At 44.3% G+C, this 24,724-nt stretch overlaps 1 protein-coding gene across 16 annotated transcripts in view; it reads right to left on the bottom strand.

Annotated features, from left to right (window-relative positions):
• Positions 1 to 24,724, bottom strand: part of MYT1L (myelin transcription factor 1 like) — a 417,355-nt gene that overhangs the window by 172,854 nt on the left and 219,777 nt on the right. For all 16 annotated transcript variants that reach the window (XM_082357086.1, XM_082357077.1, XM_082357080.1 and 13 more), the window contains one exon: positions 16,064 to 16,205. The gene's annotated coding sequence lies outside the window, so the exon portion shown is untranslated. The remainder of the gene's footprint in view (positions 1 to 16,063; positions 16,206 to 24,724) is intronic.

Raw genomic sequence — 24,724 nt, 5'->3', positions numbered from 1 at the left:
CAGCGAGACAGGGCTCCGCCCTGGACGCTGAGGCCTCGAGGCCAATCTCCGAGCGGGGCTGCTGAGTGAAAAGCACTTTGATATCAAGAGAAAAACAGCCTCGTTTTTCAATATGTGAAGGAGACACCAGGAATTAGCATTTTAAAAATATTCTAGGTTTCACCTGGCTACAGAAATGTGGTTTTAAGTCACTAAATTCTAACAGAGATGACAGGTAGTGGGGGGGTCTATGGGATGAAGATGATTCACTGTCCTGGCTGTTTTGTCCCCCATTCGGAATGTCTGGAAAGACTCAGTGACTTGACCAGCTTGGCGGCCCATGGTAGGCGGTGTGCTGTGCGCCCTGGACTCAAGTGCCCCATTTGCAGTTCCATTCACACTCACATCGTGGAAGCGAGGAGGGTTACGCAGAGTGTGGGTTTAACCCCGACAGATAAACGCACCTGTGTTTTCAGGACCTGAGCAGGGAGCACACAGTGTGGGAGACACGAGCCTGGGCTGGTCCTGGTTCTCCCTAAGAACCTGCATAACCGCAGATAAGCCGCTCAATTCCTCTCATTTTAAAAATGTGATAGAAGGATTAAGCTTATTAAGTTCTCTATGATTTCTAAAAGTCCTACAAACACTGAGGGGAAGTTAGTTCAGAAAAGAATGTTGGTATCAACACAATACCAACATTCAGACACTTAGCTATATACTCTGAACGTGATGTCCGATCCAAAACTTCTTGGGCCCGGAATGGCGCTCCTGACTCCTGCCCCAGCTTCTCTCCCTGACGCTGTCTGTATCCAGGTAACAGACTCTGTCCACATGCCTGTTCACGTCAGAAACAGCGTCACTATTCATTCCTCCCTTCCTCTCAAAGCCCCACATCTACAAGTTTTTACAATTCTATCACCAAAACACATCTTAAATCATTTTTTCTTCATCAACACACTTAGTCCAAGTTACATAATCTCTCACCTGACCAATGAAATAATCTAATTGTCTTCTCTTCTCCCTTCCTGCCCCTTGACGATCAAACCTCCAGTCTGTTTAAGTACCAAATCTGAGGTATAAATACATTCTGGGCTTTGCCTTGTTTGAAACCCACCAGTGGTTTTCCATTGCCTTAAGACCTCAAACCCCTTCTGACTGTGACAAAGCAGCATGGAAAGACTCCTTTGCAGCCTCTGACCCGCTTTACCCCGCGCTGCCCCGCGTCCACCGGGCGCCAGCATCTTCTCTGGGGTCCCCAAACGAGCTGGTACAGTCCTGACCCGTCTCTGCGGTACCCTCTGCCTGAAAGCCTCCCCACTGTTCTCAGTCTCTCCTCTACTATCTGCCCAGACTCACCGCCGTCTTCCCAGCAGAGGAGTTTCCAAACCACCCTCTGAGAATGGATGGGGCAGCGCTTCATCTTCTCCCCCACTACCCGTGCCCTGCTCAGTAGACTTACTGCAACTTGCAGTCGCTTTATGTGTCTGTTTGCTTGTTTTCTGTGGGCCCCGTCCCTCGACTGCACGCTCCACGGGAACTGTCCTGTGCTGTCCCCAGTGGCTCTCCCCGTCCTGGCACAGAACGAGGCCGGCAGGCCTGCGGGACCGTCACTGCAGCCATGAGACCCGAAAGTACCTCTTTCTCCAACTACAAGGAGGGGGGTCACCTGTCCGGGACACGTCATAGTGGGGTTCAGGTGATGAAAGAGGCTGGTGTGGACGCGTCCCTAAATCACTGTGCCCCTCCCCACCCCAGCACTGATTCCACACAGCCCTGAGAAGCGATTATTTTGCCCATTTGTCTTGTTTTCCTTATGAGATGATAAGGTCCTTGGGAGCTGGGTTAGGCCTTAGTGACCTCGGCACTCCACGTGGGTTTAGTGAAATCACTCAAACACTGAACATTTGCTGAGCAACAGAACTAGGGGTTCAACATGTTTGCGGAATTAAATGGCATGATTTCATGACATGCGCGTCTCTTACGGGAATGTTAGCAGGGCCGGCGCTGTTTAAGACTCACTTGATTAGAGAATGTGCCCCTTTTTATCATGTTATTATTTTATTGCACTTGAACTCCGTGTATAAAATTTTGAGATGCCTTTTTAACCTAAGGTTAAACTATGTAACCTTGAAGTGTGACCTTGGCTGGGCGGGGTCTTCCTGCTCACGAGTGGCCGGCCAGCCTTCCGCCCAGCCCCGTGAGTGGCCCCACCACCTGAGCTGCGGTCCCAGCCCGGGACTTGGACCCCTGCCTGCTCCCCCTCCCCCATCCCACCCTCTGTCCCTGATTCCCCAGTGGCCTGTCCAGGCTGGCTTGGCTCCCTGCATCTCTCCAGCCACCCATTCTGTCCCTCCCGCCTGCCCTCTCGGTCAGGGGCCGTATTCATCTGCCTGTGTTCCTGTGTGTAGCCTAGAGGTTGGTCCTGCCGCCAGACACATCTCCTGCTCGCTGATTTATCTGCCGTGGCATCAGTCACAAGGATGGCCACGTGTATGGTCCTGCAGCCTTCAGAACAAAGTCCAGCCGCCGACATGTCCTGCAGGGTCATTTGTGACGAGGCCAACCTCCCCCTCGGACAAACCTCCACCGCAGGAAACACCAGCTTTCCAACGGCCACACACTTTCCCCCGCCCTCTCTTCCCTGATTCCTTCTTATTCAGGGGCTGATGCAAAAGCATCACTGTCTCCACCTTTATGCTGGGTCCATTCTCCTCCACTAGACGCACCTTTTGTGATGCCCCGACCCACAGTGCTGTGTGCTGAGTCATCCACCCCTCCCCCCGCCCGGTGACCTGCACTCGCTATGTGAGTTTCTGCTTTGTGAGACCCTTTCATCCTTATAGCCCCGGTACCTGCTCGCGGCCGGTGGCCAGTGAATACCTGTTGAAAGAACAATATTTCACTGAGCGCATTTTTCCTAATGTTAATAAGTAATCACTGGGAACATTCTGTGGTTCATGACTCTCTCTCTCTCACAAATATTGTAGCATTTTATCCTCACAGTACCACAGTGATATTTGATGAAAATCTATATATGATCTTTACATGTTTATCCACAAACTCTTGGTTCCATACATGTCAATTAGTTGGAATCTCCATTTCTTACTGTTACAAAATGGGAAATTTACCACCTGAAGGAAGGTTCAAAGTTGAATTTATGAATGGAGGGAAATATGAATTGTTAAGGATGAACATGATTATCGCTGAGGAATAGATAGGACTTTGGACCCACAGGAGCTCCAAAGACAGAAAACTCCCAACAGGAAGCTGATGGGCTTTGATGAAAAGTAAGATGCCTTGGGGCTCAGAGTGGAGCATCTGCAGGGCCAGGGTGAGCTGCTTACTCTCCAGGAGCACAGGACCTACTCAGTGGATGACGGGCGGAGGCTGGAGACGCGAGAAGGAACCAGGAGGTCTGTTCCGAGGGATGGTCGTAGGGGAGGGAGCACGAGAGGACTAAACCTGGCTGTTGTTACTACTGTGAGTCTGAAAGCGTGTGAGTGATCGTGTGTGTGAAATGCAGCCTCGGGTGAACTTTGTTGGGTGCCCTGTCTGCAGTATGAGCTGGTCACAACCTGGTGACATGTCCGGGTGTTGCCATTTCAGTCTCACTGCATCTGCCCTGGTTTCTGGGTTGACCCGGCCTCAGCAGGCTGTGTGTTTAGGGACCAGGGGTCCATCGGCAGTGTAATCATCACCCTCAGCACTTCATCTGCATCCGCTGGACGCGTGGGGAGTGAATGAATGTCCATGTGCGCCCAGCACAAACACCTACACACACCTTGTGCACCCAACAAGTCCTTGTGAACAAATGTTCCCTGGAGGTGCAGGGTGACGTCCCCGTGGCATCCTGGTGGGCTCTCTGGGAGGAGGGGAGGGGCTCCGAATACCTGCATCTTGCAGCCGAAGCAGACGGTTTCAAGTGAGTCATTGGCAGCTGTGTCCAGCCAAGATCCTTCTTAACAACCATCTTCCCACTTGAACCATCATATGTGGTAACTGAGAACCTGAAGATTCTCCGGCTGAAGGAAAGTCCTTCCCTTCTGGTGAGATTGCATGGTACACGGATTTTATTTTTTTAAGTCCTTGCAGGGAAACGTTTCATGCAGCCCCTCTCCATCCCTCTAGCTCTGTTACCAAATAAAGTTTCGTTATGTCAACCTTATTTGTGGACTTTGTTTTCAAGGCGGTTGTAATGTATCTGTGTCGACTCTGAAGGACACTTAAAGGGCAAACAATGTAAATAGCCTGTGTGATACACATGATGTTTTCCTGAGCCATTAAACGACTTCTGTGCCCAGAGTCACAATGTTACATGTCATGCGCTTAGTCACACTGATCCCTTAATTTTCTTAGGAGCCCCGCTCTAACATATTAGCTATGATTCGTGCTAAATCACAAAGGACATCCCATGAACGTCCCTCCGGCCTCACCTGCCAGCCTCAGCCGCCAGCAGCCCTGAGGTCGGCACCTCCTGTCGGGCTCCCAGGTGACCCTTACTCAGTTTCTAAGCCTCATGTGCTGGGCATTGTCCCCTTCCTGACCCCACCTCTCATGCCTCATTCTTGAAATCATCCCACGGCAGCCTCTGGAGCTCAAGGCGGGCAGCAGAGCATCCTGTGTGTCGCCCCGCCCCGGGCCTCTGCACCCCGGGCTGCCCCTCACCTGGCAGCCCCCTCCTATCCTCCCTAAATCCCTCCAGCCTTGAGTCTCAGGTCACCCTAGACTCAGAGAGGCTCCCTGACATCACCAATACACGGGGACCTCGCCCCACTCCTTGAGGATCACAGGATGCTCTCCAGCCAGCCCGCAAGATCCTTGACAACTTCTCCACCCACAGCACCCATCCTTCCAGAATCCCGGCCTCTTGACTCCTGGACCACTTTTTCCTGCTTCAGTCTCTGCTCCCATGGCCTCCCCTCTGTTTTCTCACTTTGACGCCCCCTTCTCTGGCTGCCACCTGGTGCCTTTCCAGCTCCCTCCCTCCAGCTCCCAGTCTCCAAGCAGCCTTTGAACAACTGCACAAGGACCAGCAGATCACCCACCGATCGCACCATTTCCTCCTCGGCTCCCCGTCCTCCGTCCTCCCCTCCTGGACGCTCACACTGGGTGGGTCATGATTGGCAGCTCTTCCTGCTCCTTAATCTGCCTGCCTGTCTCTCATTTAAATTTCCTCCCCGGGGAAGGTTGGCTTCGCCGTCTGTTTTGTGCCAGCCCTCCTCCAGAGAGTGGCTGGAAGGAAGGACGCAGCCCTGACCGTCTGGTCTCACCTCAAAGCATGATGTGGCCTCAGGTGGGTCTTCAGTTCCTGCTGGCAATTCAAGGTCCCCGTCCCCTCCTTCCTTCCCTCCATCACATCTCCTCCTCCTCCATACCTGGTCCCTTCCTCCCCTCAAGCTCATGGATGACCTGGCTTCCCACCTCATCAAGAAGCCAGAAACAGTTCAAGATAGCGACCCCAGCTCCCCAACATCTACACCCTGTCTTTGCCTCCTTGGAGCTGTGACTGGACCACGTCTGCTTCTTTGAAGGGTCACCCTCTCTCTGGAACAGAGCTTTGCTCCCTCCTGCTCAGGAGACCCCCCCCCTCCAGAAAGGCTCCTTTCCTGCCCTGCGTCACCTGCGTCTGTCTTCCTGAAAGGCGAGCTCAGTGAGGGCAGGGTATCTGCTCTCTGAAGCATCCCCAGCATCTAGAACAATGCCCGGCATTTCATGGGTGCTCAGTCGTATATGTTGAATAAGTGAATGCATGAACGTGGACGCACAAAAAGCTATCCAGTTATCTGCACAGTGATCAAAATGAACATCAATTTACAAATAATCTCTAGTAAAGATGAGGCCAAAATTTGACTGAAGGAGAATTTGATTAGAGGGGAAGACATAATTTTTATCATTTTGGTTAACAGAGAATGACTCCATCAAACAGATATTTTTTCTAGAAAATGGATTAATGAAGAAAAAGCTCAGAAAGTTACTTTTCTTCTGTTGTTAATTTAACCAACTGAAGTATTGGTTTCCTGGAAAATTTAAAAGTTATTATTTTTTATCTCTTTTTCCTATTAATACACTAAAATCTTCTATTAATCTGTCTGTCTCACTCACACACATGTTTCTTTTATGCATTAGCATGTTATCCATTTACATATACATGGACATATACAATAGACAATATCTGCTGTTAATATCTATCTGTAAATCATACACAATTTAAATTACAAAGAAAAGGTTTTTCTATCACAAGCCACCACACTCGTGACTTGCCCTCAGAACTAGATGTACCTGAAGTCATCGTGGCTACCTTTTGTCAGCAGCTACATATGCAAATGTTTAAACACAAATAAAGTGAACCTATATAATGTCAAAGTCCTCCACAACCATCTCCCACCTCCCAACAAGCGACACTCCACAGCTCTGAGTGTGAACATGATGGGAAATTGGCATACGTTCAAAATAATAACGGAAAGTATTCAATGGGCTTTGAAAAATGCCAGTCTCCCACTCAGACGCAGGGTGAAATTAAGCCTGTGTTTGTCAGTTCAGATGTCCTCTTGGAAACAGCTCTAACTCTACGTGTTTGCCTTGATATTATAAACTGACCCACAACTTAATAGACATAAGGGAAGGGATGGCAATTGAGCCACAGGGGCCGGTCTAGCCTTCCTCCCTCCAAACCCAATCCTAGCTTCAGAGATAGGCTGGCACTTTAAAAAGGACAGGGATCTGTAGTCACTTTAAAAATAATTCAGTTCACAACAAGGACTCAGTGTTTCTTTCCCTCTCCCCCCACCTCTATTTTGGGATGCAGGCCCTGTTATCACCAAACAGAATGACATTCACAGCAGGTACAACTGACACATGGAAATTTGTTGGATCAGTGGCACTAATTGGGTATCTGTACTTGCAAAGATGATGGCACAAGTAGGAGGTGTTTAAACATGTGAGTTCAGAACCCTGTTTAGGGTCCATTTCCATGTAAATGAAGACCACCAGCGGCTTCCAGGCAAGGCACGTGGTAAGACCCCCAAGCCAGCCCCCAGACTGCAGGAACGAAGCCTTAAGCAAGAAAACCGATAAAGAAGAAAAGAAAACCGGCTTTTTCCTTACCTTCTTGCATGTAAGATTTATGCAAGAAACTCCCATTAGCACTAATGAGACTTATGCATGTAAATCTCCCATGAAACGACGGGAGATTAACCTCATCCATCACCCTGCAGACACGGTTTCTGGGGCAGGCTTCTAACAGGCAGACCGCCTGGCTGTTGTGGGCTCTGCCTGCCTTTCCTTAAAGTGCAGAAGTAGCAGGCCCTGGAGAGGCCTTGGGAGGAGGGGGCTCCTGCAGAGCCACCCGGGGGCAGAGGGGGCAAAGCAGCAGATCTGTAAGAGTGTGAAGAACTCAGAGATCACAGGCCGTACCACCCACCTGCTCACGATATACAGTAGTAGCAAAATGAAATCAATAACCCGTATCACGTGGATGGAATTCTCTGCCCATCAGAGTTTGGCATTTTTTCTTAGGAGAGTGGGCAATGTGTCTAAAAGATGTTCCCAGAACCAGCTTTCCCCATTTTCCTGTCCTCTGCTCACGCAGTTGCTCACTGCACACACCAGAAATTAGACTCATTGCCTCTTTTCCAGGCGGAACCTGGGATTCCTGCCGTGGTGCCTTTGCTGGTGCTGGTGGAGGATCCCATCTCCACCAGCCTCTCAGATCTGAGTTGTTGTCTGATCTCCAGGACACCTCTCTTCTCCCCTGAGTTTGGCACTGGTATTGCTCTGTCCACTCCTTTCCCACGAATCCGCCCCAGATCCATTCTGCCAACTTCTCCGGGACCATCTGACTGGGAGTGTCGGCTCCCACAGGGTCATGGCCTCTGCCGGTTCTACTCAAGTCTCTCCACGAATATCCAGTGAATATAAACATCGATCATGAATTTCGGGGCAGCATGCTTAAGGTATCCACAGGCATACAACGAGGAGAAGAAATTCCTCCCCTGCCCAATCAGCTAACTCTTAACCCTGAGGCAACCTTGACTGTCCTTCCTCTGATGTTCCAGCACTGACAAGCATCTGTGTGCAAACACGCTTTCAAAGTATACAAACGGTAACACTCACATGGCTTTGCACCCTGCGAGTTTTCATCGCACGACATATGCTGGGCTAGGTTCATACAAGCTCCCGCCTTCAAAAAATAATTCATAGTGTTCTATTGCATGAACACAACATAATTCATTTAACGAGTCTTTTATGGACGAATAGTTGTTTCCAAATTCCTGCTCTTACAAACAAGTCTATAATGTGTAACAAAAATAGCCAACTCTTCTAAACTGCTCACTATGTGACAGATGCCATTTAATCCATCAGTCCTTCTCACAGCAGTCTAAGGTAAATATGCTGTGATCATTCCTGACATACACAGAAGGAAACAGACTGGCAGAGATCGTAGATTGTCCAAAGTCATGCTTGGATACGGTCCCTGCAGAGGCCACGCTCCCTGGGCACTGCCTTGCTGCAGCTTCATACATACAACATACATGCAGCTCCTGAGTGTGAATATCTGTGCACTAAGTACGTGGACGTGGAAGTGCTAATAGGAAGGCAACATCCTCTCTAAGCTTCACTGATGTTGCCAATAACTGTGTCTGTAAGCCACACTCCTCAATACAGTTTGAACGTGGTTGGTAGGTAAACGATGCTATGACATTGTCAGTCTGTGGGTCACACGGATGAGGCTGATGAAGTTGAACACTTTTTCTAACGTAAAAGCCACTTGCATCTTCTCTGAAGTATCTTTCCATATCTTTGTCCATGTTTAGTTAATATTTGTTGTCAAATTTAATATGCTAGTAAGTCACTATCTACCTTTTTTCTGCTCTGTTCTAATGGGGTTATTCCTTGTTTGTTTGTTTGTTTATTTATTAATGCAACCCTAAAATAAGACAGGCACTAAAATTTCCATATTTTGAAAGTGATTTTGATTAGGGAAGATTTATTCATTTAATTGCTATATTATCTGTGTTTAAATTTAACACCCCTTTCAAGACTGTAATACGTTATTCATTATGCTTTGGCAAGTGTCTATTAATTCCCAGCCATGAATTTTACATTGGATTTAAATTGTGCATGAAAGCTACCCATGAGATAAGGGCTAACATGATTTTTATTCTGGTCAAATGAGAACACAACCACAAGGCAAATGAAAATGATACATCTGAGGATAGTTGTATTTCCTCCCCCAAAGAAAAGATACATATACCTCCAATGGCCATTCTAGAACTTTCTATGGAATGTGGGCTCCTTGAAAATTCTCTTCTAGGAGTGAGGAGAAAGCTTATGCAACACTAAACATCACTACTTTGGTATATATTGCACAAGGCTCAGGCTGTCGAATCAAGTGGCAATTTTCCATTGTTTGGAAGGAAATTTAAAAGCTCAACATACCACTTTTCCATGATAACAAAAATTCCACTAACTCCATCTAGAAGGAACTGTTGACATTAGCAGACTAAGAGGTTTAATTATAAAAGCTTCAGTGGAAGATGCTACCAGTTATTTAAGCAGAATGTTCTTCTCTAAACATATTAGTAACGGTAGATCTTTATAAATAAAATGGTGCACAATCTTTTTGTCAAACAAACATTAAGACCCAAGGAAAGGATGTAAACTATGATTAAAGAGGAAATATAATTAAAGAGGAAATATGAAAATGGTAAATAATGTCATCATTAGGCTTCGACCAACACCACAAAATCTCCCAGCAAGACCTCAGGGCACAAATTTCTCACGCATCACAGACTTTCAGGCGATAATTGCACTGTTAGTCTCCCCAGGGATTTGTGCAGGTCCCTGCCGTGAGTGTGGGGCTGTCCAGAGCACATCGTGGAGTGTGGGGTACCTCAGACTGCGAGTGCCTGGAAGGCACGGACACGCCAGACACACAGCACCTGCCCTATAGGTGTTTCTGCCTTTTGGGTTTTTTGAGAAATTTATGATATACTGTCTGATGTTCAAACCTCCTGGTGCCAGTGACCTCGGGGGTCACTTCAGCACCCTGCACTACTCTGTTCCCCCCAAGAAATAACTTAGAAAGCGGTCCTGCTGAGGTTGGGGCTGAACGAGCTGCCCGAGGTTCACTGAACTGAATGTGCGGCTTCAGCAAAGCCCTGGGCTCTCTTGGCATCTTTGGCTTTTCACGTTTTCCTAGTTCTGCTCCAGGGGAACAGGAGGGAAGGGCATTCCGACTCTGAAACTCATGTTTGGAAAACGCACGTCGCTCGGAAGCTTTCATAAACCCGCGCGGGGCGTCCAGGAACCTCCCAGTCTCAAGTCACCCAGGATGCTGGAGGGGCATGAGGTCACAGAGAAGGGGCCCCAGGCTGACCTCGATCGCGGCGGCAGCACCTCCACGGAGCCAAGAGGAGCTCCTCTCTGGTGAGCTCCCCGCCCGCAGGTGGGCTCAGGCTGGCAGAAGCCCCTGGATCTCATGCCCCTTGTCATCCACACCCACACACGACCCGCCTATTCCCCAACTCGGCTTCACTCAAAACGCCCACGGATGGAGGCAATCTCAGCTGAGGGGAGAGAAGTGTCATCATCTGCAGTCCCTGTCACTCTCCAGGGGAGGGGAGAGGGATTAGTCATTTGCATCCTACTTTCCAAGAGAGTGGTGGTCCAAGACTTTGAGACAAGTCATGTAAAATGCAAATTTCCACTATCTCCTGAATTCCAGAAAAATCAAAGCTCAAACCCTTTTATTTATTTTTCACTATCTGTACTATTTTATAACTTACATTTTATAAACATTGTTATAATGGCAGGTAACAAAGGTCATAGAGAAGATTTAAGCAATACTGATGAATCACTATGAAAATGATCGAAAAGCATTAGGTCATGATTTAGGGATGATCTTGAGAAAACATGACTCGAAATTATTGGGTTGTTTTCTGAGCAAGGGGGCACGAGAGTGGTGAACTCAGAATCATATTAACAGCATTGTTCCTTTTAGGCGAAACAGTGTGATTTAGTGGCAACCTAGCAGTTTTACAAATTCTTGGTGTGTAAGCATATATATACACACAATACTTTACATGCACACACAAATAATACCTATTGTAAACATATGTGGAATAGACACAAGGATAGCAATGTGTGATATTTGCATAGGGCTTTGGGAACGTGGCAGGGGCAGGTCCCAGCAGTTAAGAACGTTGGCCAGGAGCTGAAACACACACCTAAGTTTGAATTCCATCCGTGCCATTTACTGTGTAACGTTGGGCATTTTATTTAACTTCTCTATACATTAGTTTCCTCTGATATAAATTATGGATAAAAATCTGGATAAGAAGAGTAACACAGGGTGTTTCGAGCACTAAATGGGATATAGTTAGTGGTACTTTGAGAACGGAGCTTGGTACATTGCGGCTACTTAATGAATACTTAGCTACAATCACCATCATTAGCAGTTTACAGTATTTTCATGTAATCCATCACACTTGATCTAGCCCTTTATCCCTATTTTACAGAAAAAGAAAGTAAGACTTTGAAGGGATTTGCCCAAAGGGATACAAATGGTAACTGGCAGTGGTAGGACGAAACTAATAGTATTTGTCAGCTGTTTAAAATAAATCCGTTTCAAAGGGTCAAAGACCACAGATTTATAAAGTTGGAGCTATTTCAGCAGATTCCTCCTTCTGGACACACGATACACTTTTCTTTAAAATAGTCGCCATTCAGAACACAATTCATGAAGCTTTTTCGGAAACAGATATTGATTTTATTTTAAGTAAAGTCTTTAGCATGGAAATTGGATGGGAGTGTGATTTTCTCTTTGGGCTCTGGTTCAGAGGAAATTGGATTTCCTAGAGCACCAGCTGCGGGGAAGCCACAGGTGCTCAACTCGGCAATCATGGTGGCTAATTGGGACACATGGACAGAAAATGCACTAAATCTAAATCTTGTACCACGGCACTTTCATTTCTCCCATAAGAGGAAGCCCCAAAGGCCTTCTTGACTGGGGTTGCTAAGGGAAGCAAGGGCTGAGGGCAGGAAATATGGCCCACGGGGAGCCGGTGGTGGTCACAGGGTGGGGAGGAGCTGGGAGTGCGAGGGCTGCAGGACCGGGGCCGTCTCTATTCAACCGCTGCCGGCTTAGCAATGGCGACGGGACCATGGGCCCTTCCACCTGCGTCCTTCTGACTCTGAGTTGCAAGCTAAGGAGTAGAACCAGCAAAAGAACAATCCTGGGAATCCCTAGTTCAAACAACCACACGGCAGCAGGCAACAAGAATCTGGATGGTTGAATACACTAACGCTGGGTACTGGAAGTAGAAAGGGTGGTGGGCAAATGAGTGAGAGCAGCTAGCAATCAGTTTCTGGGATTGAGAGCCCTGGAGTGGACCGTTCTATACCCTCCATCTGAAAAGACAGGGAGATGGAGCCATATCACGTTCTCTCTCCTGTGGACCACAGAAATCACAACTGTTTTACCAACACCAAACCCAAACCGGGAGGAATTAAGTCCTTTGTCCTAACAAGTAGCTGTGCGTGCCAAGTAACTGGTATCTATGTCTATGCCCTGAGTTCATCTCTGGGTTTTATATTTTTCTCCTACATGGGAAGTCACTCCCAATTCATCCATCTAATGAACTAATCTTTCGAGACCCAGTTCTGGGGTCACTTCTTCTGCAAAGACATCTTTGGCCCCTCTAATCAGAGCTAAGACCTCTTCTCCGTCCTCCTAAGTCATCTTACCCAGACCTCTGTTGATACCATGAGAAGTGACCGAACTCCTTACAGGGCCGGAAAACATGCTCGGCTCTGGAAGGCGGGGGGACCAAGCAGGTGTTCTGCCCTGATGGAAGGGCCTTCAGGCCTGTTTACTCCTGGTCCTTACCACGCCGTTGTGATGCTTTGAGGACAGTGCCCGTGCCTCATCCATTTTATACCTCCAGAGTCTAGAAGGGCTCATGGAACAAAATAGGTACTCAACAGTGTAGAAAAAGTGGGAAACGGATGAACATAATGATTAATACACAATTATCCCTTGGTATCTGGGACAGAAAGGGTAGTTGTGAACAAAACCTTTCCTTTGAGTCCTTTTTTTGCTGTATCTATTCTACTGCTAACTTCTGAATATTTTCATTTGGTTTAGAAATAGACTTGGATTGAAGATTGAAATTTGAAGCCTTCTTGGAATTGGTGCTTTGTGTCAAATGTAGATCTCTAAACAAAATTCCTTTCTATCCCGTTGTCAGCCACCTGAGTCTGGTGCAGTTACTGTCTTGGCTACTTATTAATTATGTCATCTTAGCATAGTCACTTACATTCTCTAATCTTCCCTTTACTGAGCTCTGAAGTGGGAAGGATAATCGCTCAGTCTAGCAGAATTTGGGAGGAATTTAGTGCTTGCCTAGTGCTGACGTGTGTGCTAAAGCTCGATCATTGGTAGGTTTTGTTATTTCAAAAATGACGCAGGAGTGTGATTAATCACTCATTCAAATATACTGTGCCTCTCCACATTGTTAATATTGACCATGGTCTTGAGTGATGCCCCATCATACCTAAGTTTTGTATTAGGCTCTTATTATAAATAAAGAACTTCTGAATGCCAGATAAGCTTACCTTTGATGGCAAAGACTATGTGAAACATTCCATGACATTGGTGGTTTTCTACTAAGGAATTACTGATTTCAAAATTCTGAGTTTTAAGAAATTCAACAGAAACTGTCTCTTCATTCTTAGTGCAGATTTGGGTAAAACTTTATAGTTAACATTCCCTACAATCACTTATTGTTCTCCAGACCAGGATCAGAAAAAATAAAATAAAATCTTAATATTTTTCACACTGAAAAAAATTTATTTAAGGTAATGGTACATGCTCAAATTGGGTAGGAAAATTCACTGCCATAAAACATTGAAACCTCTATTTCTGTCTGATTAAGAAACTTAGCCATGCAACTTATAGTTTTAAAGCAATCCCCATCAAAATCCCAATGTTGTTGTTTTGCAGAAATAGAAAGATCCATCCTAAAATTCATATGGACCCTAAAGGAACCCCTAAATAACCAAAACAATCTTGAAAAAGAAGAACAAATCTGAAATTTTCATACTTCCTGATTTCAAAACTTACACAAAGCTACAGTAAACAAAACGGCGTGGTACTGACATAAAGACAGACACACAAACCAAAGGAATAGAATAGAAAGCCTACAAATAAACCCTTGTGTATATGGTCAAATGATTCTTGTCAAGGGTGCCAAGACCATTCAATGGAGCAAGGGCAGTCTTTTCAACAAATGGTGTTGGGAAAACTGGATACTTACAAGCAAAAGAATGACGCTGGACCCTTAACTTACACTATATACAAAAAGTAACTTGAAATGGATCAAAACCCAAAACTAAACATAAAAGTTAAAACTATACAACTCTTAAAAGAAAATATATAGGAAAATCTTCATGATGTTAGATTTGGCAATGGTTTCTTGGATATGATACCAAAAACACAGGCAACAAAAGAAAATAGATAAATTGGACTATGTCAAAAGTAAAATCTTTTGTGCATCAAAGAACATGACCAACCAAATGAAAAGGCAAGCCACAGAATGCGGGAAAACATTTGCAAACCATTTATCTAATAAGGGCTTAATATCCAGAATATATAAACAGCTCCTACACTCAACAGCAACAACAAAACTACTTGATTAAGGCAAAAATCTTGAATAGACATTTACCCAAAGAAGATATACAAATGGCCAATAAGTACATGAAAAGACCCTCAACATTACTATCATTAGGGAAATCAAGTCAAGACCACAATAAATACCACTTCACATCCATCTGAATGGCTATTATTAAAAACAAAACAGAACAAAACAACACAAAAAACAAGAAGCGTTGGTGAGGATGTAGAGAAATTGGAACTCTTGTGTACCGTTGGTGGGAATGCAAAATGGTGCAGCTGTGATTGAAAACAGTATGGAAGTTCCTTACTGTTAAAAATTAACATAGGATCAAACAATTTCACATCTGGGTATATACACAGCAGAACTGAAAGCAGGGATTCAAACAAATATTTGCACACTCATGTTCATAGTAGCATTATTCACAATAGCCAAAAGGTAGAAGCAACCCAAGTGTCCATTGACAGAGAGGGAATAAACCATATGTGGTCTCTACATACAATAGAATCTTCTTGAGTCTTAAAGAGGTAGGGAATTCTGACACCTGCCACAACATAATGCTGGTAAAATCAGCCAGTCACTAAAGGACAGATACTGTATGATTCCACTCATATGAGGTCCCCACAGCAGTCAAATTCATAGAGACAGAAAGTAGATGGTGGTTTCCAGAAGCTGGGAGGAGGGGGAAATGGAGAGTGAGTGCCTAATGGGGACAGAGTTTTAACTTTGGAAGATGAAAAAGTTCTGGAGATGGGTGGTGATGGTAGTCGCACAGCTACATAATGTAAATGTACTTCATGCTACTGAACTGTACACTTAAAAAAAGGTAAGGTGGTAAATTTTATGTTCTATATATTTTACCACAATTTTTAAAATTCTTAAAAAAGAACATTAGCCATATATAACTGGAAGTTTGCAAGGAGTGTTGTTCTGGAGGTCCACAGCAGCACTGAGAGAGGCTTATCAACAGTAATTGACAGCCACCTATGAGGACCTTGGGCTATGCAAATGAGCCCTAATTAAAGAAGTGCTTAATTTCCTTAAAGATAAAGGGTCCCTTAATAGACTAATAGTGGAAAGAGAGATCTGATTTTAAAGGGAATCTGTACGAAGCAGCCTCTGTACAACTGCCAAAGGGTGAACAGATGTATTAATATGGCTATGAAATTATTTTTTGGGTAATGTTGTAATTGGATAAAAGAAGACTACTTGAGTCTATGTTTAGTAATAGATGATAAATTCTGACTTTGTACTGAGTTTGTTTATTAAGATTAGGAACGTTGAACTCTTGATCAAATACAAAATCCTCCATTCACAAACCTGTCTCTATGCTTTTTTGAATTCTTGTTAAGGTAATATACAAACATCTGTTTGCACGTAGAGCCTAAAGTAGGACACGGGATCATTACCTTTACGTGGCTGCTTGGATCGCCAGACGTCTGTGGACCAACAGAACCTTTCCTGACGGGGTGTTGCTGATAATTTCAGAGACACAAACACTCGATTGGATCCAGTAACTACATTTTTCCTCTTCCACGAGATGGAGTCACTCTAGAGAAGAATAAAAGGGCAGAGGAATGCGGTTGATTATCATAATGCGACAAGGATCCTACCTGCGGGATCTAATCACCAGGGAGGTTTGCGCTTGAGGACATGGGGGTGATGACAGCCAGACTGTGTGCACAAACACACGGAGACACTACGGGGGGACCTGGAGACCGTATCACAATGCACTGATTTGTGATAAATGATTCCTTATAAAAAAAATCTCTTTAGAAAACTAAATTGCTGTTTTTGATGTAAAGATTACACAGACTGTTAACACGGAGATCATATCACAATGCACTGATTTGTGATAAATGATTCCTTATAGAAAAATCTCTTTAGAAAACTAAATTGCTGTTTGTGATGTAAAGATTACACAAACTGTTAACACGTTCTCAATACAACTAAGTGTAAGTTATCTTTGATTGAGTCTGAAAAGTATTAAGACAGTATGAAATATTTAGAAGTGAATTAGGGAAGCATAGTGATGTATCTGCATGTCGATACAGAGCTTTTATCATCATAGTTTGTCAGACGTGTTTTTATTTTTATCCTTGTCCATTCAAAAGACAGTAAATAAGCTACAGTCCTTTCCATATAAAAGGTTTTATAAGGACATCTTATTTGCTAATGAAAAAGGAAAACAAAATACAACCTCTTAAGTATTAATTTAAAATTTTCATTTGTTATAACTATAAAGCAACAACAAAATGCAGTGTTTAAAACGGCCTTTGTGCATAATCTTCTATGGTGAATATGTACTTAGTGGGCACAGTTATTTTGAAGATGTTCTGAGATGTTACTAAATTGGTTAAGAATGGTTTGAATGGTATTCACTGCAGTGGTTTTATGAAAAGGCATCTTAATTCTCATCATATGAAGAACATCAAGTAGACAAATTTAAATAAATCTTATAAACAAACCAACACAAAGCAAAACAATTAAGTGATTGGAAAATACAAGAAAAGGATTGGCTATTAATGATCAAAGCCACTCTATCTGATATAGTGCCAACACTTTGTTAAAAAATCACATTTTAGTGAAATATTGTTATATTAATTTACATGTTTTACTTTTCTGGTCATCCTAGAAATTCACCTCTATCGCTTTAAGCATTTCATAATGTGCTGTGGATTCATCACATGGATCCCCATCATTTTGGGGACTCCGTGGGGTTCTGGGAAGACAGCAAGGACAAAGACCACAGGGCTCACCCGTGAGGGGCGGGCAGTCAGGCAAATGACAGGCTTTTCATTAAACTGATTAGGGTCTATAAGATCGAATTTTGTGGACAAAGTTGTATTTGACACATCCTCTGTTCTCCATGCCCACATTCACGAATAAGTCAGGGAGTTGAAAATGCCTTTCTCATTCCCCACATGGACAATGCCCTCCTCTCAGCCGTTCATGGAGCTTCCTCCAAATATTGCTGTGTCTTGATCCTTGTGACAGTGACTTTGATCCTTTCCTTGTTCCCTTGAGTTCACGGGGAGCTGGGGCTCACCCACAAATACAAGACACTCTGCTCCCCTTTTGGAAGAAGGGAACTTATGGTGACTGTCAGCAGTAGACACCACCTCTTCTCCAAGGGGTATTTTCACTCCGGCGTCATTTATCAGATGTAGATTAAAAACGGGTGGATTACAGGTTAAATGTCCTTGAAGGGCAGTTGATGTTTCTTATTAAATGTATATATATTTTGATTTAAGACAACTGAGATGTAAAATAGAAATTTCTTCTTTAAGGCAGAATTTTAAAAAATAGAGTGAAAGAAACTGAGCTGATGATTCTTTGAACAAAACACCTCTCATTATGTAAGAATCCACAGAACCATCTACTAACGACTGAGTCCCTTAGTGACGTGATCTTGTAAGACATCATCTTTTCCCAATTACTCAGGTACAAGATGAAGGATTATGCTCCTATGGTTCTGGCTGTTTACAGTTTTCTGTCACATATGCTGCTCGTGATCATTTGTAATGGAATTTCCAGGATGAGCTCTTAAATGAAGTGTTTAGTGGGTAGCTTAGTTGCAAAACACAAATGATGCAAATAACACTAGCAGGCGGGGGTGCCTTTGGATGTTCAGCCCCACTGTGTCCTCAGGTACAGCTTTACTGGCACCTTCCTCTAATCCACCATCACTCAGATGAGGATCAACTGGGCTTTCTTTATAGCATTGGCCATTATGTGAAATTATACACATACACATTTTACTTTGTTTTAAACTATTTGTTTTGAGATAATTGCAGGTCACGTGCAGCTGGAAGAAATGATACAGAGATCCCATGTGCCCTTGACCCACCGCCCCCGGTAATATCATCTCCCCAGACTCTAAGATATCATCACAACCGGGATATCAACACCCATTCACTCCACTGATCTTGCTTTACTTGTGCTCCCGTGCATGTCTGTGTTTAATTGTATGTGACTTGATCACTTGTGTATGTCCACTGTACACCCGCACAGCCAAGGCACAGAACGCCATCACCACAAGGGTGGCCACCCTCTTATAAGCTCACCCACTTCCCTTCCCACAACCTCGAATCTGCCTTCCATTTCTATAATTTTGAGAATGTTCTATAATGCAGAGAACAGACTGGTCGTTTCCAGAGGCAGGGGATGGTGGCTAAGCCAGACGAGTGAACGGGGTCAAAAGCACAAACGTCTATTTGTAAAATCAATAAGTCCTGGGAATGTAATGTACAGCATTACATCCGTGTACATTTGTGTCGTATATTTGAAAGTCGCTAAGCGAGTAGCTCTTGAAAGTTCTCATCACACAAAAATACTTTGTAGCTATGTGTGTTGATGATGTTGACTTTTTTTTTTTTGGCTGCATCGGGTCTTCATTGCTGTGTGTGGGCTTCCTCTAGTTGCAGCGAGCGGGGTCTCCTCTTCGTTGTGGTGCACAGGCTTCTCATTGCGGTGGCTTCTCTTGTTGCAGAGCATGGGCTCTAGGCGCGTGGGCTTCAGTAGTTGTGGCACGTGGGTTCAGTAGCTGTGACTCGCAGGGTCAGTAGTTGTGGCTCATAGCCCACAGTGCAACCATGGAGACATGGAATGGTTGCTGAGCAGATTTTGCCACACTGAACAACTGAGCTAAACCATCAAACACACCTCTGCCAGCATCTTGTGGTGTCGACCAGCGCTCGGCACATGGGGGGTCGGGCATGAGGGACTGCTTGGGGAATGCCCACACCGGGTTTCAGTTTGGGGCTGTTGGGGTCCCTTCTCAGGAACCCAAATCATTTCTTCATTTTAACATAGTATATAGTAGCATGTAGTAAAGAAGTGGTTTTAAGTAAAAGCTCAGTTTTAGATCAGTGTATTATAAATGGTTGCATTATAAAATTCATTTTAACTTTACCTTTATGAATATTCATGATATAAGACCAATTTTGAATTTCCCCATTTAACAAGAGTGTGTATTGCTTAATTTTTAGATTAGTTATGTAGTGAATAAAAAGCATTGTTTGTCCCCGATTCAAGAATGATTGATTACATCATATTTGGTTTTTAGACTGATTATGTATTAAGAGATAGATTGAAATTTAGTAATTTATCTTGTCATGAAAAATAGACATAAATGACCTCCTGTTTGAAATGTTTGCATTTTGGGCTAAGGGAAACCAGATTTCTTTGTTTCTTCCCTCCCTTCCTTCCATCTTTCTTTTGTTCTTTTAAAAATTTGTTTCCAAATAGTGAGGTAGAAGAGAATATTCTAGGCTGATATTTGTAAGTACTTCTCCAAATATAACATATTATAAATGGGGTTATCTTTATATATATATATATATATATATATATATATATATATATACAGTAGTTATAAAGCTTCTTTGATATAATTTTCACTCTATATTGTTTTTCCATTTACCATTTTTAAACGAGTTATCAGAGAAATTGTGACTGGCAATACGAGAAATCTGATCTATGAACGTAACTTTCGGAGCTGGTGTAGACCATTTTGAGGCAGGTTTGCTCCTTGCTAATTTGTATGTTATTATTAGTACTCCTTCTGCTTCTTGTTTTTACTAACGGCTCGCTGTGGATCTATGGCTTACATGGGATGCAGCTGCACACTAAAGAAACATCAGCAGTGCACCCAGGCCCCGCAAGTCACGTGGCTGAGGAGGGACAGCTGAGAGGGGGCCCTGAGCACACCCGGGGGCATCCAGGGACCGCCAGAACCCCCCAGCAACCCAGGGGCCGTTTGGAGCCCCGCAGAACAGTTCTGCTGGGAGCCAAGAGTATCTTTATTTGACTGGTTTTAAATATAGACAATGAAACAGCTGTGTTTAGTGTCTTTGTTAACACGGACCCTGCTCGCTCAACAACCTTGAAACCGCTGGGAATCCAGCAGCTATTGTGGGAACACGCTGTTATCAAGGGGTGAGTGTTTGTCAGTCACCAAATGTGCTGTCACCAGAGAAGTGCAGGGAGCAGTGGCTGGAGAGCTGACTTGTGCCCCCCTCCTGGGAGAAACAGGCCACTCCCTCGCCCAGCTCAGCTGCGACCTGGGTTCCGGGAAGCGCTCCTCCAATTCCAGGAGCTGAGAGCCTTCAGCCTCCACTCCAGACCATCTGTGGTCTGAGGACTGCAATTACCAGCCATCATGATGAACAACAGGATGTAATATTACATATCAAAAGATGTATTATGTGTTCTCACCAAAGTTATACACATACATAGTTTAAGGGTCAGGTAGCTGTACATGGCTTGTTATGGAAAACGGTTCCCCCAAACACCACCCGCATTCTACTCCCAGCTCCCCAGAGGGCCGGGTTTTCAACTCTTTCACCCTTCCTTTTGACATTGACCTCCATCCACATCCCTAACAAAAGCTCTCCCTCCTCTAGGGCACTATTTCCCACCCAGAAGCGTTCATCTGTCAACTTCCCAGCTTGGAGAAGAAGAGGACGCTTTCCAACAGGCACACCTGCCGTCCTGTCTCAGACACTTCTGTGCCAATGCAGTCACGTGGGACATTACGTTAGACCATTAACAACGTTTTGTTGTCATGACTATGAAAACACTGTGGACGGTGGATCGTAGGTTTTACCACATCTCTCATCCGCAGTCAGCAGCCGTCCTCGTGCACTTGTATCCTTCCTGTGTGCTTCCCAAGAGTTTATCCTCAAAGTCTCCCAATTAAGTAGCCTCCTTTCACTGCAAGCAAACACTGGGTGTCCATTTGGGGCCCTGGGTGACATCTCAGGGAGCTGCCCGTGTGCTCCCATCCGGCCGTCTTACGTCGGGCCACCTGGAGGGCTGGATGGTCCCTTCTCCTCCAGCCCAGCCTGTCTGCTCCTCCGTCTCCTGTTTACTGCATCCCCTGCCTTCCTTTTTCTCGGATGGATCATCGTCCATTGCTTCCCAGAGAAAGGTTCTTGGGAGAGCTTTTTTTTTTTTTTTTTTTTTTTTTACTATTTCCATAATATTTGTCTGAGTACAAAAATCTAGATCGGAATAATTCTTCCTCAGATGTTGGAAGGTTTCATTCCATTATCTTCTACCTCTTGAAGATTCTTTGTAGAATCCTTTCCGCTAGATGCGCATGCCCAGAATTATTAGGACTGTCTCTTGTTCCATGTGTGTTGTGGTGTTCCCGTAATGGGTGGGTGTGTGGATCTGTTTCCCTGATCATGGTGGGCGCCCTGCAGAGCTCCCAGGGATCTTCTCTTCCCTTCTTCTCTTTCTGGAATGGAACTGCTACAGTTCATACAGGACAACCTCTGAGTCTCTCTATCTTGGTTTCCATCTTTTTGTCCTTTTGTTCTTTATTTTTTTGAATTTTATTTTATTTATTTTTTTATACAACAGGTTCTTATTAGTTATCCATTTTATACATATTAGTGTGTACATATCAATCCCAGTCTCCCAATTCATCCCACCACCCCCCCCGCCACTTCCCCCCCTTGGTGTCCATATGTTTGTTCCCTACATCTGTGCCTCTATTTCTGCCTTGCAAACCAGTTCATCTGTACCATTTTTCTATGTTCCACATATATGCATTAATATACAATATTTGATTTTCTCTTTCTGACTTACTTCACTCTGTATGACAGTCTCTAGGTCCACCCACATCTCTACAAATGACCCAATTTCATTCCTTTTTATGGCTGAGTAATATTCCATCATATATATGTACCACATCTTCTTTATCCATTCGTCTGTGTCCTTTTGTTCTAATCACGTTTCCTCTATTTTACCTTCTCACCCTTCTAGTGAGACTTCTTAAAATGTAAATTTCAACACTCATATTTTTACTTTCAAAGTGAGTGCTCTTGGTTATTTGAATCATCTTCTCCCTCTTCCACTTAAGAAATATTTTGTTCTTGTTTAGTAAGTGCAATAGTTGTCTCCCATAATCTGAGAAAGTTAATGGAAGTTTCTTTTTTCTTCTTGTATACTTTCTATTTCCTCCAGTTTGCTCTGATCCCTTTTCTGTTGTGTTTGTTGGCTTGTTCTGGTCTCTTTCATATTAAGGGATTTTCTCAGGCATCTGGGGTCCTTGGCTGTTGCTCAGACTTCCCGGGGCAGCATCAGAAAGTCTCCTAGAGGCCCTGCTCACGTGGGCGATGCATCTGGATCTTGGGCTTCTGTGTAGGATGTTTGACAGGCTCTTCCTGGGGCCCATCAGTTGCGTGTAGTGGGTGAGCGTCGGACTCTGCATCCAGACGTCATGTGCTTCAATTCCAACCCTTCCATTTATTACCTGTGTGCTTTTGGTAAGTTACTGAATCTTTTCTCTGTATCAGTTTCCTCATTTGTAAAGTGGTTACCACTGAGGAGTTTATAAAACTATTTTTTAAAAGTCTAATGTCATCGGGATTGTGTCTGATACACAGTAAGTGCTGTAGAGGTTAGGGGAGGGATCTTGAGGGGCTCAGTACTCAATATCTGAATTTCCTTTAGATCCAGCTTTCTGCATAGCATCCAGCCCTCAGCTGTTTCTATCGTCTCCCCAAAGAGACCCTCTGCTTTATTCCATCAAAGAGTAAACTTGGAGTTTTCTGCTGAAAAGAAATTATCCCTGCTGTCTACTTGGCTTTTAACCTTTCAACCAATCTGCCAGTTTCTAGTCCAGCTTCACCTTGCCTCCCATGGGGCCTGAGTCTGCCAATCCTGGAGGGACCCAGGGTCCTGAGAGGGGTTCTGAGCCCATCCGCCTCCTTGGGCTCTGCTACGTCACTTCTTCCTGTCTCTGCTCTCCAGCTTCAAATGGGGCCACCATTATCCCCTCTCTGTTCTTCTGCTTCTTTTTTTTTTTTCTTTTTCTTTTGATAAACATGTCTCTTCTGTCATTTTAGTGGGATTTCAGGAGAGAGAAGAAGCTAATGTTCTTGGATCTGCCATCTTTAACTGAACACGCAAAGTCTAACATCTGTTCATCTCTTTTACAGAAAACCTGCATTCCAAGAAAAGTACAGAGACAACACAGTACATTTTTTTAAAAACTTTTTCCTCCTAAAGAATAGTCATCTAAAACCCCATCTTTATTTTGACTTGACTCTAAATAAGATTTGTGTGTTGAATACTAGCATTTATGCCTAAAACCAATGAGTAAAATGAATTTTCTCATTTTTGTCTCAATTGTCTGTTTCCTGGGTGATTAGCCCACAATGATTTCCACTTGATGGCTTCTCTTTTTCACCACACACCGCCTTTTTCCAATCCCACCTTTCTTCCCTTTGACACAAATTCTGCCTTTTGATGTTACAGCCTCTTCTTTCTCTTCTGTGACCCTCCCCTTGGGGGTATGATTCTTACAGCAGTAAACAGGAGGCTTTCTCATGGGTAGAACCATGCTTTACTTACATTTGTATCTTTAGAACGCAATGCAACAAAAAATAGTTTGGCAAAAATTACGCCTTTGCAAAATGGACAACTGGTAAATAAAGTGCGAGCCTTGTGTCTCTCGTGGCCCCTCCCCCTTCTATCCTGCGTTCTTCTCTGTGGTGCCTTAGACGTCAGCGCCCAGCACATTCCTCTCTTCAACTGTTAACAGTATAATTGCTTATTGGATCCCTGAGCCCAAACTCCTAGCCACAATTTTGTGTTCCCCTCCATTGCTTCCCAAAGAAAGACGCTTGGGAGGTCTTCTTTCTTTTTTCCTATTTCCATAATATTTATCTGAGTGAAAAATCTAGATCGGAGTAATCCTCCCTCGATGTTGAAGGGTTTCACCCCACTGCCTTCAACCTCTTGAGGATTCCTATTGAGGCCCACCCCGGGCACCCCTACTGCCTCCCCGACTTTAGAAGCGTTTAGGGGTGCTGCCCAGGTGCCCCCACCTTGCTCGATGCTGGGGTTCAGGGAAAGCACAGACTTCCCTCAACGACTCACCCCATCGGCCTTGTTGAGATTCATATATAAGATATCTGACCGTTGGCTGTAATAAAATCAAAATTATGAAATGGATAAACTTCTAAAAACTCATCAAATTACAGATAGCTACAAGGTTCAAATAAAAGGTTAACAAAAACCTATTATGATATTCAGAATTCAGAGTTACATAT

The sequence above is a fragment of the Balaenoptera borealis genome (genome assembly GCF_965194805.1).
Source record: "Balaenoptera borealis genome assembly, chromosome: 15".
Classification (NCBI taxonomy): Eukaryota; Metazoa; Chordata; class Mammalia; order Artiodactyla; family Balaenopteridae; genus Balaenoptera; species Balaenoptera borealis.
The sequence above is the reverse complement of the archived record's forward strand: the minus strand, read 5'-3'. Positions and strand labels throughout refer to the sequence as shown.